The 24292-nt window shown below is 37.3% G+C and overlaps 1 long non-coding RNA gene across 1 annotated transcript in view; it reads right to left on the reverse strand.

Moving 5' to 3' along the window:
- The window catches only part of LOC124159812, a 309102-nt gene that overhangs the window by 33923 nt on the left and 250887 nt on the right, over positions 1-24292 (reverse strand). Inside the window, exon 3 of the long non-coding RNA XR_006865016.1 lies at positions 17592-17765. This is a non-coding gene — a long non-coding RNA (uncharacterized LOC124159812). The remainder of the gene's footprint in view (positions 1-17591; positions 17766-24292) is intronic.

The raw sequence follows: 24292 nt of genomic DNA on the forward strand, positions 1-24292 counted from the left end.
ATGAACACATTTCATGATGAATAGATCATTTATGAATGAATCATTTAGGATGTATTGCAAATAATTAGGGATTAACTGCATATCTACGTCTACATAATACCCCGCATGCCGCCTAAAAGGTGTGTGGCAGGGGGTGTTAGGACACCAACCATATGCACATAAAAAATGAAGAGTTCTAACGAAGTTGGGACTAGCGTTTATTGAAGTCCTTTATGGTTTGGGGAAAAAACGAATTCCCATATCTATCCGTTCGGCAAAACATCTCTCTTAATTTATCGCTTCTATCTGACCTGGAAATATAGTGTGGCTCTAATATTATGATCTCTGTGTTGCTCTTAAAAATAACTATTCTCAATTGTTCAAGCAATCTAAGCCTTGCGCGCAGCTCCAAGTCTCAAGCGGCTCTCAGCCTAATTCGCTTAACATCTGAGTAACGCTGTGATATGATCATGCCTGCAGTAAAAAAACCAGATTTGCATGCACAGAATACCCACTTGTAAATAATTTAAATATTTACTTAGGCTTGTGACATTTCTACCCGTACCTAGCCCTAAGGCACTACCTACCTAGGTTACCTACCCATATTGCCACCGAGCCTCACCTTGAACACCTTGTAAATGCACTAGGCCTTACATCTAGCCAGCTAATAGGGTGGAGAGGTGGTAGTGCAAATATTTGGTAATGGCCATCCGTTTTCATGTAAATTGGCCGGACGGGCGAGGGGCACTTGTTAGCACCCCGCACGTGTAACCCGCTCTGATTTACGACGACGGAACGGCACTTCAATGGGAAGGGTGGAACATGAAGGAGGAGGAAGAGGAGTAAGGGGAAGAAGGGGGATATGTGTGTGAGGTCCACACGAGACGACAACGTGCCCCCACCAACTCACCCCTTTTCGATTTTCCTTCGGAACGGTTTTGGCGTGAATCCACGAGAGGTCCGAGGGTGGGGACACGACCGGTCGTCTGTTCCCCTGCGCCGTGCTAAGTGAATCCCGCCCGCATTCCAAAACTCAATCACACCGAGGCCATCACTTTGCTTCTCCCTCTCCCGGCGTTCGTTCCACTTTCCCGACTCTCTGGACGTCGGAGCAATACCCATCTAGCTCATTCTCATCACTCAACAACGCCTCTCTCTCTCTCTCTCGGGCTGTTTGCTCACAAAAACGTCCGATCTTCCCCTCGCCCAGTGCTAGATATAAAGCGTCGACGACGCCTCTCCATGATCTCATAACTACTCCAACCGGTGACCAGCTAGAACGGGTCAATCGTACTCGCATGAGTAACTGAAATCGGACGTAGAGCTCTATCCACTTAAATTAATGTTTACGGTGCGATGTTGTATTAAGTAATAATTTATATGAAATGCAAACAATAATAATAACAGCTCCGACTTTATTAAAAAGTAAATTTTGGACTAGATAGTGTTTTTTTTACATTTTACTTGTACCAACAATCTCACACATGCATGTCCGGAATGGTGGATAAATCCACCCTAACAGGATTCGAACCCGCAACCTTTAGAATGGCAGACAAGTATATTACCCCGGTGCCACCGTAGTCAGCGACGATGTGAGTGTACTATCATAAAATATCATTATTTTAGGCTTCACCTTCAAATTTTCTCGATACTTCTCTTTCCAACTCCTGATCTGACCCTTTTTAATCGTTTTCTGGGAAAAAAGTATTTTCACACGTAAGCTAATGACATCAGCTGCAAAGAGACATTACAGTTTCACAAGGTGATATGACATTATTTGTATACACTAATACCCTCCTATGATCTCAATAATTCCCAACTAGTGACCAGCTACACGGGGAAATCGTACTCGCATGAGTAACTGCCGTCGGACGTATAGTTAAATTCACTTAAATTAATATTTACGGTGTGATTTTGTGTGAAGTTGTAATTTATATTAAACGCATTATCATAAAAAGTTTTAAAAATAGGATTTGTCTTCAAATTTTCTAGATACTTCTCTTCTTAGCTAAAAAATATGACCCCTTTTAATCCCTTTCTTTTACAAAAGTAATAACTTAAGTAAGCTAGTGACAGAAGTAGAAGAGATACAGTGTAATTTCACAAGGAGAATTTATAAATTTAAAAGAATATCAATGCCTAATTTCATCAAGAGTTTTGGCCAATTATTTTCTCGTCAGAAGAGAAGGCAATCCTAGCTTGGAATGACGCATAGTGTGCCTGGAGAAATCTGTTAAATACAAATATATTTTCCGGCAATTTTCATATGTTTCAGCTCTTTTTCCAAGACTTACTCGTAAACCTGAGGCTCAACCGTTGAAGGTAATGGCTAAAATCAATTCATTATGTCAGAAAAAGTGACATTAATGTCTGAAATAAATAAAAGTTATCCATGATTTGATTTTTATGTGCTTCCAATGGTGAGCAATCATTGTTTTTTTCACGGCGCATGCAGCTACAAGCACTTGTCTTCCGTGGTCAAACAAAATGGATAGATTCAACTTTTGTCGAGTGAAAACTCGATGTGTAAAATGAAAAATATTCTAGGGAAAAATTGGATGGCCAAGGCTTCAAAGTTGTACCTTGACTTGGATGGATGAGGCAGATACTTTTTGGAGATCCATTATGAGATATGAAGTGAAGGACTTTGCACTTACCACATAAAAAATTATTAAACTAGAGCCGACATGTTTCGCTGCACTACAGCATTCTCAAGACTAAACCAAGAAATTAACCATACCAATATATATACACAAATTGCACACTCGTAAATAAACATTGTTAAATAAACATAACCTGAATTACCTCTAATTAACAATTTCTCCTGCATGGAAAGGTCTTACCATGACGTTTAGTCTTGGAAAAAAGGGCTTTTGAAACATATTTTATCTTTGGCATTTACAGTCCAGATCTTGGTATCCAAAATGAGTTTTTCGATATACTAACTTGGAAACACTCTTCGATCAATATATTCACCATTGATGCTAACATAAATCACACCTATCCACGCCATATATTTTAGTTATGACTGACAACGTGCTAACAAAGGAAACCCCAAATTCAAACCACTCCCCTTACTCAAACCAATTTGGCACAACTCTCGTCACCATTTCGTTTGTTCCTTTCGTCTACCCCAACAAAACCTTTTCATATATCATTCCAAATCAAACCCTTTCTAGTGTTGAACGCTCTTCAGGCCATAAGTTTGACAATCAATTACCACTGATCCGTGTCTTAAAAAGGTGTTACAAAAAGAATAATTTTCAATACTTGACACAAACTTGTGGTACAATACTTGACGTTTAACGGTCAAAAATATTGACTGCTAAAATACGGACGGTTAAAACATTAACGGCAGGTATTTTGTACAATACATGAGGGCATATACAATGAAGGGGAAAAGGATACATTATGTTTCATTATCCGCCGTGAGTAGGTATAATTTAAAATGGTCAACGCAGTCATCCCCCAAAGCATGGAAAATATTGTGGCAAATTTGTGTCCAGGTTTTTTAATGAACGAGATAATCATGACTCTTATACTTATCCATGAAGCAAGGTAAACGGCATCGATAACTATCAGGTCAAAAAATATTTTGAATAGGCAATGCGATGCATAAAAAATGACTTGGTACATATCTTTCTTTTGAGTTAAATAATATTTTAAGCGTTTACATACAGGGTAATTTAAAGTAAAAATGTAAGATATTTATTTCAATCTTTCTGTACGTATCCAAGACCCCGGTTTAGAATAGATTACAGAATAGAATATGAAATATAACAATTGTGTTTACGCGGAAGGGAAAACGCCTTGGATGGAACAGAAAAGAGTAAAGACACCAAAAATGTCTCCTTGCTCTGCGTCAAAGACCCATTTAAATCAACTGTAAGTGATATTGCGACACTGTAACCTATATTCAATACGGCATCGCCTTAACAATCTTTAAGGTCTTCCTTACCACTTATATACTGAGTATAATATATTATTTTACTGTATTATATGTACTATACCTATATATAATGAGAAATAAAGTTAAAATAAAAAATAAAAATGACGTTGAATAGTAGAAATCTGGAAAGTGTATGCTGATTTTTATTGAATTAAGATGAAGTTCTAACAGCTTTTTGTCACCTTAAATATAAAATCCTCCTACAGATTAACTATGCATACAATTTCCTATATTTTAATCCTTGAAGCCGATATTAAGTGTGCATTTTCTGTCGTCAATTCCACCATTCATTTTTAATCTTATACAATATTGTATTTCAGAGACATTTTTCGCTTAAAATTGTTTTTTTCTATTCCTCTATCAAATATGTAAATGATGACTATATTTTCATTGTTTCCACCAATGTAATTAAAAAATATATTAATACACATTCATGATGTATTTAAAGATAATTTTTGAGCAATATAAAGAAATTTTAGCCTATGTTCAAGTAAAAACTAACCTGCTTAAGTATGCGTCAATTTTCTTTGCTTCAGCACGCAGTGCGTCTTTGAACTCATTTTTGCTCAAATATTTCCTGGTGTTTTTATCCCTCCATCCAATTCGCAAGCCTATCTAAATTGAGACACCAAGGTGGTGAAATGTTATGGAATGAGATCGTGGCATTTGTTCCGGAAGCCAAGCTTCGAGTGCAAAGGGCGGTTGTTCAGACAACAAACGAGGCAAAACGCGCCACGGATGAAAGGGGTTGACATATCGTTTTGCCCGTGACGTGGGTTGACGTTTCTCTCGCCAAGCTCCAAAACATGGGGCTGCCTTGATGATTCGTAGATACTCGGCCTCAAGCGAGGGCTTCGACTTCGATATAAAACAACTAAACTCACCCGCCACTAACAAGAGCACTACTTGGCAAAAAAGAGGGGTAAACGCAAGCGAAGACCGATTTTTCTAGAGCTAGAAAATAATTAGTTGCCGTAGTTTTGGATTTCGTTTGGTAAAAGTTTTTCTCACTGAATGTTCATCACGTGACATCAAGTATTAAGTTGATTTATAAAAATCGATAGTAAAAATGTTTCAAAGGATGAATAGAAATTGCGCGAATACTTATTATTACAACCCTTTGGAGCTTAAATTGCAATAGATGCATTAAAATAAAAGATATTTGATTAAGAACTATCGATACAAAATACCAGAAAAATTATTATTCGCGTTACGCAACCTAATGTATCATATTTGAAGCGGTAAAAACGCTTTCTATGTAATCGTTAAGGAAGCTACGTAATTAAAGGAACAAGCAAAAAAGTGGGAACGAAACACAATCTAGAACTTAAAATTTCAAATTTTAATGTGGACTTCCTTGCTCACCTTATACTGAGCTTTCAGAGCCGAAGTTTTTCTATACATTTGGCAATGTAACTGGGAAATTTTATGGTATGAAGTTGCGACTTTGTCCACAAATAGACAAATTTTAGAAACATGCAAGGAAATACTTATGCAATAGATACGGAGTAGGTAATTTAATAGGTAAAAACCGCTTATCATGTAGATAATCTTTACAGACACATTTTTGAAAGGAATGATCAACCCCCTCTCACCTGCAATCTAGCTTATACGGTAACAGGATGGAGATAATTTATAGCGGTATATCCACAAATGAAACAACACTTGTGCGTAGATACAACGCGGGGAAAACCCAAATCGAGCTCATTTTCTTAATCTATATTCTTAAATTCCGGCAGTTTTTGGAGGCCCTGAAGCCATTTTCGGCACCAGTATCGATACAATTCTGTCCCTGTGTGGGCAACTTAATCGCTAGAATACTATAATAAATAAAAAGGGGTGTTATGGAGGGCCGGAGCATTGAGCTAAATGGCAAAAATCGCATATTTTTAATCGCATTTATCGCGATGTTCCACCACCTAAAAGTTATATTTTCAATACGCCAGCCGAAAGGTACTAAAAAACACCTCCAGAAAACGTTTTTTCTTTTTGGCCCTCTCAAGCATATTTTATAAAAACATGCGTTAGAAATTTTCAAATCAACGTCATATCTTCTTGTCTCGCTCAAAGTTCTTGAAAGCAATTGGAAATCTGCTCCAAGGTAAGGTTTCAAATGACGCAAACCGCATTAAAAAATATGCCCTCTTGACCGAGATATTAAAAAAAGAGTGAAAATCGTATTTTCGATCTAGCCTGGTGGGCCTCTAGTGGGCTAGAAATGTGGGGAGGTTTGTCCTATTTGATCCCAAATTGCATACCCCAAGTACGGGAAAAATCCGGGAGGGGGAACTTTTCACCCTCTTTATCCAGCTATGCCCTTTGGGTATTATACGCAAGTATAATATAGGGTATCAAAGATTATTGAGCGCTTAAGCAATCTCTTTCAACACCGAGCTTATCATCTTAAATACCGTAAAACGATTCATATCTAAACTAGTTTTATTTGGTTTAGTCATGAAGTAATAATGAATAACTTTGCTTTACAGATTTATGTCCCTGAATTCGCCTCAAGGTCAGCCATAAGGGTTTTTGTAGTATTAATGCGGCACCTATTTACGTCCATGCACAGAGAAATAAATAGCAATAAGCTGTAGAAAGGACACCATTTTCTTATCTTTTGCTACTTATCACAAAGAATAATAAGGAACCTCAAAACCATTAAACACTCATCGTAAAAATATTTCATCGCATACAAAAAAATCTATTCTTTGCTTCTCGATTACTGATGTGTTCAAGTAACACAATAGATATAATTCAGAATACTGAGTCTCTGAAGGGTATTTCAGCTGACCTAGAAAATAAAATTTTACCCTTTTGGGTTGTAGGTTAAATACACAATTACCCAAGTATATATGATAATATTGGTGACTGAATTAAATGTACGTCGCATTATATTTATCTATTTGGGTTACAGGTTCAGCATTGCCATAAAATATTAACACTACTTAAGCCAGATAATTTGATGCGATATTTTTTATCATTAATAGTAAAAATTACTATGGGTTAGGCTAGGCGAAAGGGTTGACAGAAAGAATTGAAATTTAAAAAATCCTTGCTGGGAGAATGTGGATTCCCATATACGTTGCGGACCTGGCAGATTGTGTTTCTTCAAATTTTTATTCGAGACATCAAAACAGAAATATTTCGAGGAAGAGAAATACTGCATTGGCGCAAATATTAATCTTTGGAGTAAACAACAAGGCTCGCGCGCGCGGATGGTGCTTTCGGGCTTAGCTACGAGCTATCACATCTCCCCCGAAAAACAGCATTCTCTTGTCACGCCTCCGTCAAGTTTACACCGCGCTGGATGAAGCGAAGATGCGCACCGCTGCAGCTCCGATTCGTAGGCAGCGGGATGAGAGAGTGAGAAAAAAAACGAACGAATACCCCCGCACGTCAGGGCTAGAATGATATGAGTGCGGCCCAGAAACATTTATTTTTCGAAAAATAACATATCAGGTCTTCTCCCAGCATGGATAAAAGAACCTGCTATTATTCTTTCAGGCCCTTTATCCCAACCCCTTTCCACTCATATATTTCTAGCTATTCATGGTCACATAGGTACACACCATCAAAATATGCCACCAGTGGCATAAATGCCATCACCGATTTTTCCCTTGATGATTTCATTGCATAGCACAACAGGACGACAATTCATTTCAATTGGCCCAGTGGTAGAATGTAGGCATTCATTTCGACGCAAATTCGTGACCATAATCACAGCAGCGTCACTGCAGGGCAATCAGCGTTTTAATGCACACTGTGACTCATTTGATAAAATCATATGCTTGTTTCTAGCTGCCGTAAAATTTAACTAACCTCCTCTAACATTTGCGTAAAGCATTCCATAAAAAACAGTTTGATGATTAGTGGTGAACTTTTGTGGCCAGTACTCCGCTACATAGTACAGGCACGTTCAGTAATAATTGTAAGTTAAATAGCATATAAGAATAAAAAATATTTAATTGGACTTTATTGACCTAATTATCTAATTAAACTGGCTGGTAGTAGGATGAATATATCCCCAGCGACTCTAGTAATAAAAAATCTTTGCGTAAGAGAGGTTCGAAATGCATAATTCTAACATGATTAGGTAAATATTCACCTCGGGTATATGCTACTGAATCGTTTAAAAAGAAACCACGTTCAATACAATAGGAATTATATATTTACTTAACATGTTTTTCTTACTTGCATTTTATTATACCTAAATCATATTTATATAATTTGTATTAAGAGATATTATTACAAAAGAAATTAGGTATTCATTCCAATACAAAACTGTAACGAAAATCACAGTAGTGTCACTATAGGGCAATCATCACTTGCTTGGTGCCTTCCTCTATAAAATTATATGTATATAACTGCCGTAAAATTCCGCACGTATTTTGGAACCGCAGTCTCACAATGAAGATAAATATTTATTTGTATAACTTTTGCGCATACCCTTATTTCCCAGCAACCAATATATAGTATTCTATTGGTAAACACGTACATACTTTGCTTGACACATATCTTCATATTCAGAAATGCCACCCTGAATTGAAGAGTAAGTATCGTTTGACTGTGGCGAATATTATTCTGGTTTTGGATCTAACTCTCGGCACTTACCAACAGTCGTGTTTTGTGACATCTTTTCCAACAGCTTTCCTTTAATCCCTATTAATATGGTCGTAGGAGAATAATGATTAATCACCATCGCTCCCAGAAACATGCTGTTTGCCCCTGCGGAGCGTTTTCTGGTTTAATTACCCGCTCATTAAAAAATCAAATCCAACTTCCGTGCAGAAAATATATGGCTGCGATATGGGGTTAGTATATTACAAGGGAAATTAAGATTCATAGCTTTAAAGTTCCTGCCCGCAAAATTCATTTATTAAACCTTACAAAGGTAACCATGAAGCTTGATTCCTGTTCTTGCAAGCGATTCTGTAGGTGTGAAAAATAATTCACTAAGGAGTAAATGCTGTAGAAGGTGAGAGAGAAAATATGGAAACACTTAATCAAATTGAAATAAAATCTCGAAATATACGTGCACTCCAAGAAAGGAGATTACTATGCAGAAAATACAATGCCGTGTAGTACGATCCTGGAGCAAAATCATTTTCGCTCCATGCTGAAGCACAGGTCATTAGCATGGCTCCAGGTGATGATTATAAAATAAGCCCAATAGCTACGATAAAGTTAAAATTTTATGAAGAACCTTAAATTTATGGAGGAACCTAATTTATTTTATTTTCTCTTTTTCATAATATATAATATATCTTTGGCACTGGAAGGCAATAGACCTTACTCTACTAGACATCTATTTAAGACTGAGAATAAAACCAAAAGGAACCAGTGGTTATTCTACATTATATAATACGTAATTTAACTAGGTAAGACTGCTATCTCCCAAATTAGAGGTCAGTATTGGCCATGATAATATACGATATCAGAGTCTTAGCCTGAGATCTCCATGGGATTTTATCGATGGGAAACGATCCACGCTGAGCTCAAAAGATATCAAGTTTGTTTCTGAATAGGAATTTCCTATCTTTTTACAATGATAGGGAGCTATCCCAATTTAAGTTTGAAAATCATGGCATTCCTTTCAACTGGGAAAACCAAGAATGAATCACTACATTTGCTCGCCAAAATTGTGAAATTCTTCATCCATGACCGCTATTTTCGATTAAATAAACCCCGGGCGAGGCCTTCTGACACCCCCAAAAATGCTTATTGTAAGAGCTAGCCCAATAAAAGTAAATAGCTACACCACCAACCATGTAGGCACTAAACGTGAATGTAGGTTAGCTTTATGTAAGCTCTGCCTTCACTAATCCCAATCAATCTGTGTGATGAATTACTTTGAGGTACTCATAACCTAGTACCAAAAACCAAGATTTATATCTTCTCTGATTGATTGAAAAGTAGCTGAGATATGTTTGACAATCCTTTAAAAAAAAGGAGCAATAAATTTTTCAAAATCTCGATACAACACCTCATGGTCCACGAATTTGTTATAAGCAGGCTTACATGGTAATATAATGATTAGGAGCCGAGTCTGCACATATTTTCATTCCTCTCTAGTTGAAATAACATTAAAAAAATTCTTTTAATCAACACGCACCGCTTGAAATCTTAAAAAAAAACAAATGCTTCTCTTATGACGCGTAATGACTATTACCTTGGAGTTGTTCATGTTTATGAACAAACTCCTTCCGGTATAGCCATAAGTGAAGGTATTTATGCACACTCGCATTATATTTTCACACCTATGTATGGTTACGTGGCATTATAACGCGAGGGATTCTCATGTTTAAGGAAATTCTGAAATCTCAGCAGGATATGATTAAATGAAAATCGGGCCCGCATTAAATGTGTTACTTCAAATTTACAAATCAAATTTTCAAATATAATCCCCCTTTCCACGACAAATAAACGAAAAAGCTAACATTTGGAGGTAGGTAAGGAAAATAAACCCACTTCCCCACTGTTCAGAGCAGGACGTGACCCATTTCTGATAGCGTACCACTGATGTAATTCATGTGGTGCCGAGTTTGGCCATGAGCCACAGTTTTCAGCCATTCCGTCGTTCTATTCACCCGCCAAAATGGTGGGAGATGACACGATAGCGTTAAAGGGGACCAGGATATCGCGACCACGAATTGTGAAACGCATGGAAGTGAAATCGCAAGACTGACAAATTCTAACAAGTTGACTGACCCAAAATAGGAAAAAAAATTGCGCGTTCAGAAAACATGTATTGTGTAGACTTTAACAGACAGGAGAGATTGTTTTAGTCCATTTTAAATTAACAGGATCACTAAACGAGCGTTTCAATCTTAGAAACAAAGCATAGCAACATATTACGAGAAAAAGTCAGTTTTAAGTATTCCCGATTGAAATTAAAATGTCTAAAGCAATGATTGATAGCATGAAAAAATAATTTAGGAAAATTAACAATAACGTTAAACAACTGTTGTAAATTCCTGATCGACCAAGTAGTTATTACAACACTCTTGGATGCATTCACTCTCTTATCGTTCATCATTGCGAATATATTTTTAAAATTCAATGAAAATACCTCTTGTTTTAACCAGGATGAATACTCTGCCACCTCAGTACCTCCATTGACACTCGAATTTTCACTGAAAAGTGTTATAAGGCTTACTGCAAAGGTTATGAAAGCATTGAGAATGTTTTTCATCTGCTTCATTAAGCAGTTTCCAAATCAGTATTTTCCAACAATACAATCAAACCCAGTGCATTGCATCTTTTTTTTCTCTTGATACTCCGCCATAGTGGGGTTTAGTAGTAAATATTTAACCTTACCAATACCAAAACAACACTGGATTATCATTATGAATACATAAATCGCACTGCGTCCGCCTATGTAATAAAAGTTTCGCCAACTGTCCTCCTTACGTCCTCACGTTATGGATGAGGACTATTTTCTGGTTTCTCCTTAGAAATGTCGTGCACATAGCATGCCGAATCATTTTTTCTTCATCCAGGGATTTTCAGCACCTTTCTGCCAAAGATAAGTTTTCTTTATTGGGGTTCATTTCTGCTTTGATTATTTCTATGCCTTTTCACACAATTCATTCAAAATATCTGCATTATTTTTCTACAATCTTTGCCTCATGAAGTTAATGTTACCTCCCGCACCACTCCATACGCTTTTCGCAAAGCCCGATGATAAGCAGTGTTTATTTTTAGTAGCTTCATGGTGTTGTTTCAGCATTGTGCTGAGATATACGCATAATATATTGCATTTTTAATCCATTTTGGATCATCCACATGATCATGACACATCAGTGTGAACGTACACTGGACTATTACACCACTCTGGCTGAATACCCCATGCAAAAACGGTATGGTGTGGTCATTGGAGGAGGCAACCGACAGATAAGTTCATGAGGGAAGTGCGCTATGAGGGAAGGGTGGGTAAGGAAGGGTGGATAGAAACCCCGCTTCGGCAATAGCCTGCTCTGAACGACAGCCGCTAAGGGGACCAAGGGTTAACGTCCCATCCGACAAACTAAGTTATGCGCTTTAAATGTCCTCCACACATTATACAAGCAAAGATCGGTCAGTCTCTGAAAATTCCTTCCCTCACGTAGGATTTAAACCCAAACCCACTGGGTGGAAAGGCAAAACTCTAGCCACCACACCAACCCTGCAACGCTTGCCATGCAAAGAAAAGCATTATATTATCATCCCATAAATATTCCCCAACGACGTATTTTTTTTAATAATTGGCCCCAAGAGGATCGGTTTTGGCCCTTTGAAAACTCCCTCACGGGCGACTTCATCCGCCGACGAAATAACCACCGCGATTTCGGCCTCAAACAACAAACCCGAATCGTAACGACAGCGGAACCGAGTATCGCGTTCCAAGCCGGCAATCCACAGCGCGACGCGGCGGCGACTGGTCCCCGGGGGCTCCTGCTCTCTGTGCGCGGGAATAAAAAGTCTCTCTCTCTGGGTCGGACTGGAGCGGCTGGTGTGGGCATACGGCGGAGTGAAAAAGATCGCTAACGCCCATTTGTACTCTGGGATCGCTTCCTGACTCCTCGGGTCACAAATCTCGCGCCGTTCTTGACGTGCACACGTACACACATATACGAATCGGTCCAGGTGGCTGCCCTGGACCCGTAGACATGAAAAGGAGAGGTGGGTGGAAGAGTGAGATGCATTCACGTAGAGCTTGAAGGATTTCGTGTGGGAGGAGGATCAGGGTGAATGAGATAGAGGTGCTGGATTAGCGCAGTGGGCTGAGTGAGTGCCTCAACACTATAGAACCGCGGCGCTTAATCACCTCGGGGTCATTTTGACCCCAGGGTCAGTCAAATAAAGTACCTAAGGAAATGTATGAATATTCTTGATTAGTTCATGCTTCACTTCGTGAGATGTAAATAATTTAGGCTGGTCCTTATTTTCCGATTTTTTGAATTTCTTTCGGGACGCTCCCTTATTTTATCCCAATTGGTGTAAAAACATATCCTGTAAAATATTATTGCAATTGTATGACGGGAAAACGTGCCGCATCACACTCAAAGTTGAGAAATTTTGGTATTTTCGGCTGATTTTCGGATATAAGCGATGGATTGGATGGCGATAAGAAGGCGCTGGTATTTTTCAACTGATTTTCGATGGTAACTTACGATACACTGGACATTTGGCATGCTGCTCCTAAAATATTTTCCAATAGTGACCTGTGGTTTCCGAGATACGGCCGCAAGAGTGAGCGGGCCCCACCCTAGGCAGACATTTTTTGGTGACACGCGGGTTGCACACGCCCAACATTTGTTGATCATTCTCACTCATCCTAAAACCATAATATATTCTCTAGATAAACTTTAATATTCGTCAATATAACCTTTAATGCTATATTTATCACTGTTCTTGGCCAAAACGGCCTATTATTTGGACTTTGTAATTTATTCGCCTTAGGTTTTCAAATATTTAAAACAGAGGAACATTAGTGTATGACGACTTCCCGATCTTCGCGTCGAAGACACTTTTTAAAACCAACTTTACTAAATATATTCATAACAATCACTTCGTTCTTAACTTTTTCAGGTCTTTCGGCGTAGTTCTAGTTTGATCCCTATGTTTTGCGACCCCTGCTGTTTGCTTCTTCGGTGATAGGGCGGTGATAGGGCTGCTCCCGGGGTAGGTAAATATATATCATAAATTAAGATATATTTCAACCCACACCGGGAAGGTATATTTCACCTCTGAAGAAGCGAACAGCAAGGGTAGCGAAACGTCGGCATAAAACCAGAACAACGGGGTAAGACCAGAAAAAGTTCATTATTTTTATTTTTATAAACCATGGACGGCGAAAGCCTCAAAGAATAATTAATACATACAAACTTCCACCGTGATTCATTCCTATGCACAGAATCATCATATGCTATTGAAATTGATATTTCAGACAAATAAAATGTTCCAATTTTGCTGCTATTTTGAGGACAAAAATCAACAAAATTGAAAAGAATGTATTTACCACCAACATCAATTTGAATGGCATCTGATGGTGTTGTAAATTAGCAAAACTAGCAGAACTAAAGAATAAAGAGCGGTGAAAATATTAAGTTATTGCAAGAAATAAATAAATGCATTTGATAAATACTAAGGCAGGTAGGTTCACGACTGCATATTTTAAAACAGTTACGGAGTATTGGAATGCTACTTAATTAAAAATGACATCATAAACGAAATATACCGATGTAAATGTGCAAAATAAGGACACTTAGAATTTGGATGCATCATTTCCTAATTCTAACTTTTCCTTATCCTAAAATTTTATTTCTAACTTAACAATTTTTCCTATTGTTTGAGCCGCCCGGATTTTTATGTGGCTAGAGAGATTTGACTTAAATTTTATCACTCGTTTTCTAATAAATCAAAATGTAGCCGTTTCAGAACCTTATATTTTATTTTAATATCTTTATATAATTCTTTTATCTTATTGTTCATCAATTTTTACTTTTTATCTAATTTTTTATTATCTTAACAATTAAGGGATCGGTATTTTTCAGTTTTTCGGTATGTCTTCTTCTCATCAAGGTTTCGCGATAAAAAATGATATGCGGAGGAGTCAGAGTACAATAAGAGTGATTACAATAAGATTAATAATATAGAGAAATATTCGACACTTTTGATGCTAATAAACTAAAGGTTTGAAATTAAAAGGTATTTGTCTTCACCATTAATATAGCTAAAAGTTCTAACTCAACAAATATTTCGATAAATTATTTGCCGGTACAACGGTACAATACAGCGTAGAAAAGGAGTTGGAACTGCAAAGAATATGTTCAAACCTTAAAATGGATTTAAAACTGGGGAATTTTTTTTCAAAGCCCAGCGTCCTGGCATCCATGAAGATATGCTCCCAGCGATAACTAATGGCCGAGAGATTTATTAAATTTGATAATTCTGTTTTTCTGAGCAAAACTTTGAGAAAAGAAAATTATCGTCTAATGTGAACTAGCCTTATGAAAAATCTCACTCTTCTCCCAACGGAGATGGAGAACTTCGATCTGCTGGAAACATTCAGTTCTAGTTCCATGGGAGTTTGGACGATAAAAGAAAAAGGCAGAGGCCTTTCAAATTCAGTAGATAAACTCGATGGGAGAAAATCCATAGCCTTTTGATTTAGCGAGAAATGATAGAGAACTACTGAGATGCTGAGTAAAGAGAAAATAGGATTCGGAATTCATTATAAATTGGCTTAGATAAAAGTATATAATGCCCGAAAAACATCCACGATAACTTAGATGGAGCAAAACAAAAAGTAGAGGCATCTGGGGAAGCTGGTTCCCTTTCATGACCTGGAGTTGAACATCCACGTTGCTGAGAGATGAAATTCAGTGCAGTCAACACGTAGGTATTATTATTATAGATATTCTACTGCCCAAGGAAAATATTTGCGAGTCAACCCATCACTCACAATCTCTTGGTTGAATTTTTCTTTGCTATTCAGAATCAGGACTCTTTATTTTCATTACACTCACAAATCATCATCTCTTCTCTCCCATTTCTCCGCCCTATTCAACCTCTCCATTCTCCGCGAATATTTACAAACCGATTTCTCTACCTTCCTATTTAATTGTCTAGTATTTGTGTTCCTTACTATTTTTACCCCGCTATCTTCGTTTTGATTAATTGCTTACTTTTATTTTTCATGCTTGTAACTACGTCACTGTAAATTGGCGGAAATTCTGTACGTGAGCAATTACTTAAATAAACTAAAAAAAAACAGATCCCTAATGCCCGTTCCCGTTCTCTTTCCTGAGCGTCCACGTTTCCGCAGTGTTACAAGATATACTCATATCTATATCTTAACATATCTTTCTGTTGAACAGTACTATAGAAATCTTTTCACATGCACTATTTACGAACATTCCCTTTGCTCCCGCTATTATCTTCCTGATGCTGTACTGGCTAGTGAATTTTCCTCTCAAATAGTTCTAAATTTATTGAACTCCTTTCCCTGTACTTGCCCCTAATCGCCAATTTTACGTGTTAATCCTCATATCCTTTGGAAATGATGATTTACAAAACCGACTACTTTTCCCTTCCTGCATGATTTTTATTCCATTTTCTTCGCAATTTTTAACCAAGGAATCAATCAGAGCCTGCAACCGTATCGCTGTCAGGCTATACAACCATGAAAGGAGGAGGAGAGGAAGCGCAGCTTCCATAAGGCTAATGGGTATAAATTTTCAGTACTGCTCTTTCATGGCCATCTTCAAAATCGCTGACACCCCCAGCATGCTACCGCTGTATTCAAAACTACCCCTTGCGATATTTTACCTGATATTGAGACCCGCCATGACATCAAAATAATTCCAAACTTATTTTTGAGCTCAATGTATAGAAATGAAATATCTGTATCTAATGGTAAAAACTCTTTGGCTCTATCCCAATTAGGCTTAATTTGTTTAGGCAATTAATTTTAGACAACAGCAAGCATTAATGCATCTCCTTTCTAGGTATATCATGTAAAAATATGCTCCTTCCTTTGATAGATCTTATAGAGAGAATCTTTATTTCTCTCTAATTTCCGTGTTCGTGATTATATTGCGTTCAATTTAGAATACCAAGCGTCAGTTTTGTGTGAAGCAAGGAAAAACCACATAAGAATCCTTAGGAGCCACAGCTACTCGAACTATTAACACAAAGGAAATGATCGCATTCTCTTCCGCAAATATTCTTGAAGTAAACTAGTCCCACATTCGGATCCCGGAACATGAACTACCCGAGAGGTTACATTAGTCAAAGGTGATAAAATATTTAGGATATATAGGAAGTAGCGTCAATATCAGAGAAGTAGGTTACTAAATAATGCCAGATGGGTGAAATACTCTATTTATAACTAAATTTTACTTATATCAGTTTAAAAAATCGCACAGAAAAGGGTTCAACAATTTTAACACATCAAAATATGCACTAAATATAAAGCAATGCTACTAAAATTCAAGGTATTACCATGGGTTAACATAGAGGGAATATCTAAGCAGTTAGGTGTCAAAGAGAACGGATACCTTATTGCGATTCAACTGAATGTGTTGCACAGGAAAAATTAATAATTAACACACATTTCCCCTAAGAATAATTATTAGGGTCAAAAAAAGTTTATTAGGTATGCTATATTTTTGGACAGCTTTAAAATAAAATTGTCCTTGATGTTCCTGTGTCCCACAAAAGTTTCATACAGTGAAAATAAATAAATATAATTGGAAATAACGACGAAATTTTGCAGAAAACAACACCCAACGGCGTAACTCTCATGGTAACATGAATAATTCGTGGAATCCGTAATGGGATTTTACTTTCACTCTTGTTACAGGGGTCTTTCTAAGAAATGATCGATGATGAATTTCGTGGAATAGGTTTCTCACAACATGAACGGAAAGAAACTGATTAAACATTACATTTTTTTTGATTGAGTAAGTTATCATAAGCGGACTAGTGGGATAATCCTTTCACCCCTGGTGACGATCATATTTCTTCGTAAAAAATCTATTAATCCGCAAAATTTGAATTAGATACCGTCATAAGAAAATATAATAATGACAAATGAAACCTTAGCAAATGTACAATCAAATGGATAGAAAAGTGTTCGAATAGTTAGGCAAGAATCTTCTTAGTCCGATAAACGTACCTATATCTAGTTGAAAGAACATTTAATCTGATGGCAAGGATAGTTGATGAATCTCCTTTCGGAAAATAGTAGGTTGTGAGTCCCTCTGATGTTAGGTGCTGTTGGTTGGGAATGGTTGCACCAATTCTTATTTTGGCTCCTCCATTGACACGATTTCATTTCACTCCGCAGAACCTGCAGAAAAATAACAATAATAATTTATAAATTAAAATGCCACAGATTTCGTTGAGAAAATTTTAAATAATATGTGATCAACACGCATATCAAGTATTATCCACAACCATTCAATTACTGCTAATTATGAATCCTAAAGTGGAAAGTATTTTTCAAAATCAAAATAATAATGATATTTTTTAAATTACTGTCGTTACGTAAAAACTCTTTAGGAGGTAACAAAAAAAACCGTTGATAAAAAAACAATACCGCTCGATATACTTTGGCAACACACATATGCCCGTTTCGAAAACATTTTTCCATTATTCCAGTCATACAATGATCCAATCTCGAAAAAAATTAACTAACCATAGTAGGGGAAATAGCGCAAAATGGCCCAAAGTATATGTCATGCAAGACACTTTGGTACCATTAGGAACTACGAAGTCACATGCAGGATAACATTATGCATTGAGGTTATGATCATGAAAATACTTTTGTGCGCCAACATATTACACCAATAGATTACATGATTGACGTTTTCTTCATTCTACATTATTTTTGTAAAAATTATTGATGAATATGCATGGCATCATTTCCACTTAAATGAAATGTTAACCTTGCATACTACATTAATCAATGCATCTTTCATCGCAGTTGCAGTTTTTCTTCAAACATGCCTGGACCCCCGCATCGAATTACCATGGGATCACATACAAGTGAATGAAATATGTATTTAAAAGCATATAAAGGGACTTAAAAAATCTTTGAAAAACACAGTCACTAAAATTTAATAAATAATAAAATAAAACTTTCGATTTAATTGATTTTCCATCGATAAAGGCATGCTTTTGACACTTTGGATAGAATTAAAAGCTCTTGATTTCTGACTGAAATTTTTTGTTATTTGAAATAAGTGAATTTTTATTGAGATTTCAGTCAATTTGAGTACGAATAGAACTTGAAAGGGACATCAGCCGTTCAATTTACGTTAAAATGACTGTAAAATGGTGTAGTTACTCAATAAAAACTAATTAAAGTTAAAAATATATAAATCACGCTTCGGGCATGAGAGAACCATTATGAATATAATTATGAATGAAGGCACTTATGACACAAATCAACAATACTATTTTTATCAGAGTAAGAGTATACAGGCTTAACAATTATAGGATCACATCAGGGCATACGCGGATTAAGGGGGGAACACGTGACCCCCCAGACGCTTAATTTGACTGTGGGGTCACGTACCCCCCCTTAATCCGCCCCCATTCATATTAATAATAATGGTTCTTTAATTCTAATTCATTAGATATGGCTAAACGGACACAGTAGTTGAAGTAGTGGTATGAGAAAAATGATGCTGATGATGTTAATGATCATTTTTGCTAAAAAAATGTATTGACGATCATGATAGCTATCCAAATATTTATGCACTTCTTACAAGGGGTGTCATTGGAAAAGTTTCTGAAATTTGAGCATAGCGGTAAAGGTAAATTTAAAACATTCAGGAATTTGTGTAGCATTCATTATACGTACCTCATGGTGCATCGCAGAGGAAAGAATGAGTCATAATTTTTGGTGTCTTGAATATGAATACAAGTTTTCTTTGCAATTTTTATATTTCTTTAATCTTTATCGAAATTTCTTCTGAGAAAAACCAAACTCAGACCATTGAAACCCGAGACTATTGAATCCACTCCATCAAATTAATGTAGCTTTCACTAAAAACAATGAGAAACGCCCGTAATCAAAGCGTTATATTTTGAGTGGATGACCATAATTTGGTGTAACGACACTTATTTGGAGGAGAAAATTATGTTCAATATATCGTTTAGATGATAAGATAGCAATAAGGCACCCTATTTTTTACCTTTGAATATAATTGCCAAATTAAATGAAGATAGTGAAACTTTTAAAATCATTTCCCTTAGCAGCCCAGTTCGACAAAACTTTCGAATGCTGATGGATGGAATAATTACTTTTTTTTTACTTTGAATTTAGTAAAAAAATATCAAAATGCTTTCCTCTATTTGCCTAATTTAGGTTGATGCATCTTCCATCAACTCCCCAAAGATTGGGACACCTCATAACTTTCTTGAAAGAGTGAAATAATTTCTTCAATACAAATAATAAAACAACAAAAAATGTCATGTGAGGACAATGAGTTTTCCGCACTCTCCACATAAGGGCAACGCGCTGAAAACTTGCGAAAACATGTTCCACCATTGTGAGCATCAGCTTTGGCGCCTTCCTTCAATTCAAAAGGGGGAAATTGCCTCCCGAACGTGTGTACAACAGGTCGATGCCCATCTTCATGAGTTCACCTGCAAGGATGCGGGTGTCAAAATTCGGGGTGAAAGACATGAAGCGGAGGTATTAGGCGGAAATTAAGACTGGGGAAGGGCTCACGAAGTTTATCGAGTTTGCAGGTGGCAGAGAATGAACTATTCCACTCAGGTAGTAAAACGTTGAACCTGGATGCACAGAGCACGGGAAAGGCATCCTAAAATAGTCACAACACAGAGATGTAGGAAGCCAAGGAAGCCGGTTTCATACCTAAAAATACCAGAGCACTAGAGAATGTACTCCAAGAGAATGAGTTTAAAAAATGCTGATCTGTGACATTTATGTTGTTTTTAATGAATCAAAGTACTATTTGCTTTTACCTGACTTGGAGATTAAATAAAGAAGCATATTAAACTACGACCTATCATTTTTGTGAAAATATCATTTATCTTATATATCATATAATGAAGACACGATAAGGCCGATTTGAAACCCTAAACCAAAAATTAAAATAGTTTCATAACACCAGAATAAATTAACTATTTTTCAGCTTCTTCCTGACTAAATGGCGATAAAGACTTTTAGAACTTAACTAACGAAGTTAATATCTGGGAGTTTTGAATGATAAGGCGATAAAAGTTATATCTGGGACTTTTGAGCGATAGAGTGAATTTATTTCCGGGTTCTTATATAAATATTTTCCCTAATTCACAGTAGATATCTTCTTGAATTAGTATATTTTCATAAAGATGAAAAGTGTAACTCAGAAACAATATGCAGGTGTAAAAAGATTACCGGGTAGGGGAAACGAGTGGAGAGCTGTATCGAAGCAATCTTAGGAATGGTGACTGCTAACAATGATGATGATGCAACACAAGTCGATTTATTGCATTTTTTCTTGTTAGAGGAATATACTCATCGATAAACCTAAGTCGTAACGGATAGACTCTGGCAAAAATGTACTCAAAAATAAGAAAAATTATCATCCAGAGGATTTTTTAAAATAACAGTAAGCCAAGAAGATGCAAAGTTACGTGCGTTTAGGAAAGATATAAATATTCACGATTCTGAACGAAAGCATCCACCTGCTGTTTTCTAAAGAATGACAAGAAGCGGGCAGCCACTCTCCCTCACTTCCTACCCTCATAAACTCTTCACAGATATCTCCACACAACCCTCTTGTGTCTGACAATGAGTGTTGCGTCCGTGCGTTTTCCCCGTCCCAACACGTGCGCTTGTCAAAAGGAATGGAAGAGGGGAGGATAAGGAAGAATGAAGACGAATCAAATGGGGGGGAAAAGAATGTAGAGGTGAGGATTTCGTCGCCCCAATTAACACTCGGTAAGGGGTTTGAGTTTGTACGCTAGCGAGCCGAAGGGGACCAGTAGGGAATTTAAGTGGTGTGAATTTTGAGTGAGCGGACATCCGGGGTTTTACCGAATAGCTCCCTCTTTTTTACACTAATATGTGAGCGTAAGGTCAGCTTTATTTAAAAAATACTCATTAAAATGTGGCAAAGCCCAGAAGAAGATTCGTCAAGCGCATTTTAGGAAAATTTTCGGACGAGAAAGTAAAGGAAAGGTGCTATTTCACACTCGTCCGGCCGCACCTTTACCATGCAGCGAGCATATGGAATCCAATGCAGAAAAACTTAATCCGTGAACTGAATAAAATACAAATGAAACCCGCGCGATTCATCAAAAACTGCTACGGAAAGCGTTGCATAGATGTTAAATGAATGAGGCTGGGAATCGCTTGAGACTCGGAGACGCGAGTAAGGCTTCGATTACTTGAGCAATTGAGAAGGATATCCTCAAGAGTGACATGTAGAACATCGCATTAGAACCGAACTATATTTCAGATCCGATAGGATATCCCAATCTATTATTAAGACCTGTGCTACTTCGTGGCTTCATATGAATGATGACAAGGAGGGGACATCCACCCGGTCACTCTTCTAACTCTCGTGAACTCTCCAAAGATATCTCCGCACATCCCTCTTGAGACTAAGTGTCGTATCCTTGCGTTAATACTCCCCTCTGATGCGTCTGCGAGCATGCAGAGAAGAGATATGTGAAGGGAAGAACGGAGGGAAATATATGGAATAATTAATTAGAAAATGTGCAGGAGGGAGAGAAGCGGATGTCTACTGAATGTCTACGGATTTCGTCCCAATTAAGGCTAAGAAATTTTCGATCTCATACAATAGATCACCGAGGAAACCGAAAGGGTGAATGGAGCCATAATTCCTTACCAGATAAGGCTGTAAGTGGGAGAGAAGGGTAGCTTAGAGTAAATAGAGCCAGTGGCTGAGCCATCATACGAATCTAGGGAGGGTATTTTCAACATAATAAATTGAAAAAGATCTTCAATTATGAGACTTTCTTCAGAATTTATTTAATAAAAATATCTCTAAATGTATGTAAATAGCCTTATGCAAATGATATGTTGGAACAAATATTTTTCACGATATTAATTTCGAAGTGCTGCATGTAACAAGGAGTTTTGTTAGTTTAAAGTTATATGAATTGCCAAAATCACCTATTGGTTTTTTTGTAATACCACAATCATAATGAACGGTTACTGCTGGGAATTAACTAGGTGACTTAGAATTTCAAATAAAGAGTCGTAAAACTTAATATGCTCGGAAAATCTAGTCTGAAAGTCGCCTTGGACGAAAATCAACTTCATTAAAGCTATACCTTAATTTGACTCTCAGCTCATCAAATTTTCTAATTTCTTGTGAACTCAATTTGTGTATTTTCACTTCATCGGGAAGAACACATGGTAGGTACTGCTGCAACGGTTGGCGAAGTACTGCGATGTCTCGATACTTTAATTGAGATTCGCGAGTTGTCCTCAAGATATCACTCATCCCTTTCGATTACGATTCCCGATGAGAGAATCGTAACCCCATTCGCCATGCGTTATAGCACCCGATGGTCTACCCGAAAAACAACATATTCACCGATTTTCGCTCAACATTTGAAAGCTTTAGATCTAGGTTTTAATTATTTGTTACTAACTTTCCCGTAAACAGCACATAACAGGCTCTACAACGGCCGTTCCAGCATTATGCACAGCACAACACATATATCCATGCTCTGGATAGGGACCACATTCCCATGGGTGATTCGAACCCACGACCAAAGGCTTGGCAGGCATGGGCTTAACCATGCCACCGTAAATACGTAAATAAACTTTTAATGAGCTGCTAACTCCTGTTAATCCATTTCTAAGTTGCAATATAGTTAGCGCCTACCTGAACGATAATCATAATCATTTTGTGCAGTGTTAATAAACAGAATAATTTTGCACAGTATTACTAATAAAGGCCAGTAAAATTTACTATGCCTCCATTAATCGTGTCAGAATTTTGGCCGGAAATTTATTACGTCGATGACTTTTACGATGAATGATAAATTTTATGTATAGAAAATTTCGATGTCCTCCATGAAGAAAGAAAATCAAGGGATCCAGGTTCGATTCCCGACAAAGCTAATCGCGTGTTTCACGATCCATTTCATTCCTGGAGCACATGAAAATTTTCAAGACAAATCTTCTTTTTCCCGGAGCATCTTCGGCTCCGCGCGTGGGGTTGAGGGGAGGGTTTATTCCCCTACCACTTTGCTGACTGCACTCTTCGGTACGATATGACTCTCGTTGTCCGCGGTATAAAAGGGTGCGTGGACACGGGGGGTCCTTGCGACGCAATTAGTCAGCGGCGGCGAGAGCGAAGAGGGGTGTCAGTCACACAAAAAAAGCCTCCTGGTGAGAGCGCGTCTCGTATTTGACGGATCCCCATTCATAGGATATCTCGCCTGAACTTCCCCTGGCGTGGAATTATTACCGTATAAAAAGGGAAGATCCACGAATAAAAAGGGGTATTTTGCTGAATGAAAGACTGCTAAGGTATCAAGAGACAAAAATGGATATCATTATATACTAGTTAATCCTCTTAGCGTATGTGGATATAATGATTTGGGTCCATTTAATCCATTTATTAGGACACTCTTCGACTGAAATCATTTGCTAGATCACGCCCGGTATTTTGAAAAATATAAAAAACCATAATTTAGGAAAATGGAGTTAATTGAGCGATTATCGAGTAAAATGCTTCATTCCTTCACTATGCCAGAAAAATCAAAATTAAAATATAGCAAAGCATTTGCTTTTTCGTTCATAATACAAATTTTTGTTTTCTCAGCTCAGGGAGTATCCTCCTTTAGTTGGGATTCGTGTTTCGCTTGGATTTCCCT

The sequence above is a fragment of the Ischnura elegans genome, chromosome 5 (genome assembly GCF_921293095.1).
Source record: "Ischnura elegans chromosome 5, ioIscEleg1.1, whole genome shotgun sequence".
NCBI classification, from domain to species: domain Eukaryota; kingdom Metazoa; phylum Arthropoda; class Insecta; order Odonata; family Coenagrionidae; genus Ischnura; species Ischnura elegans.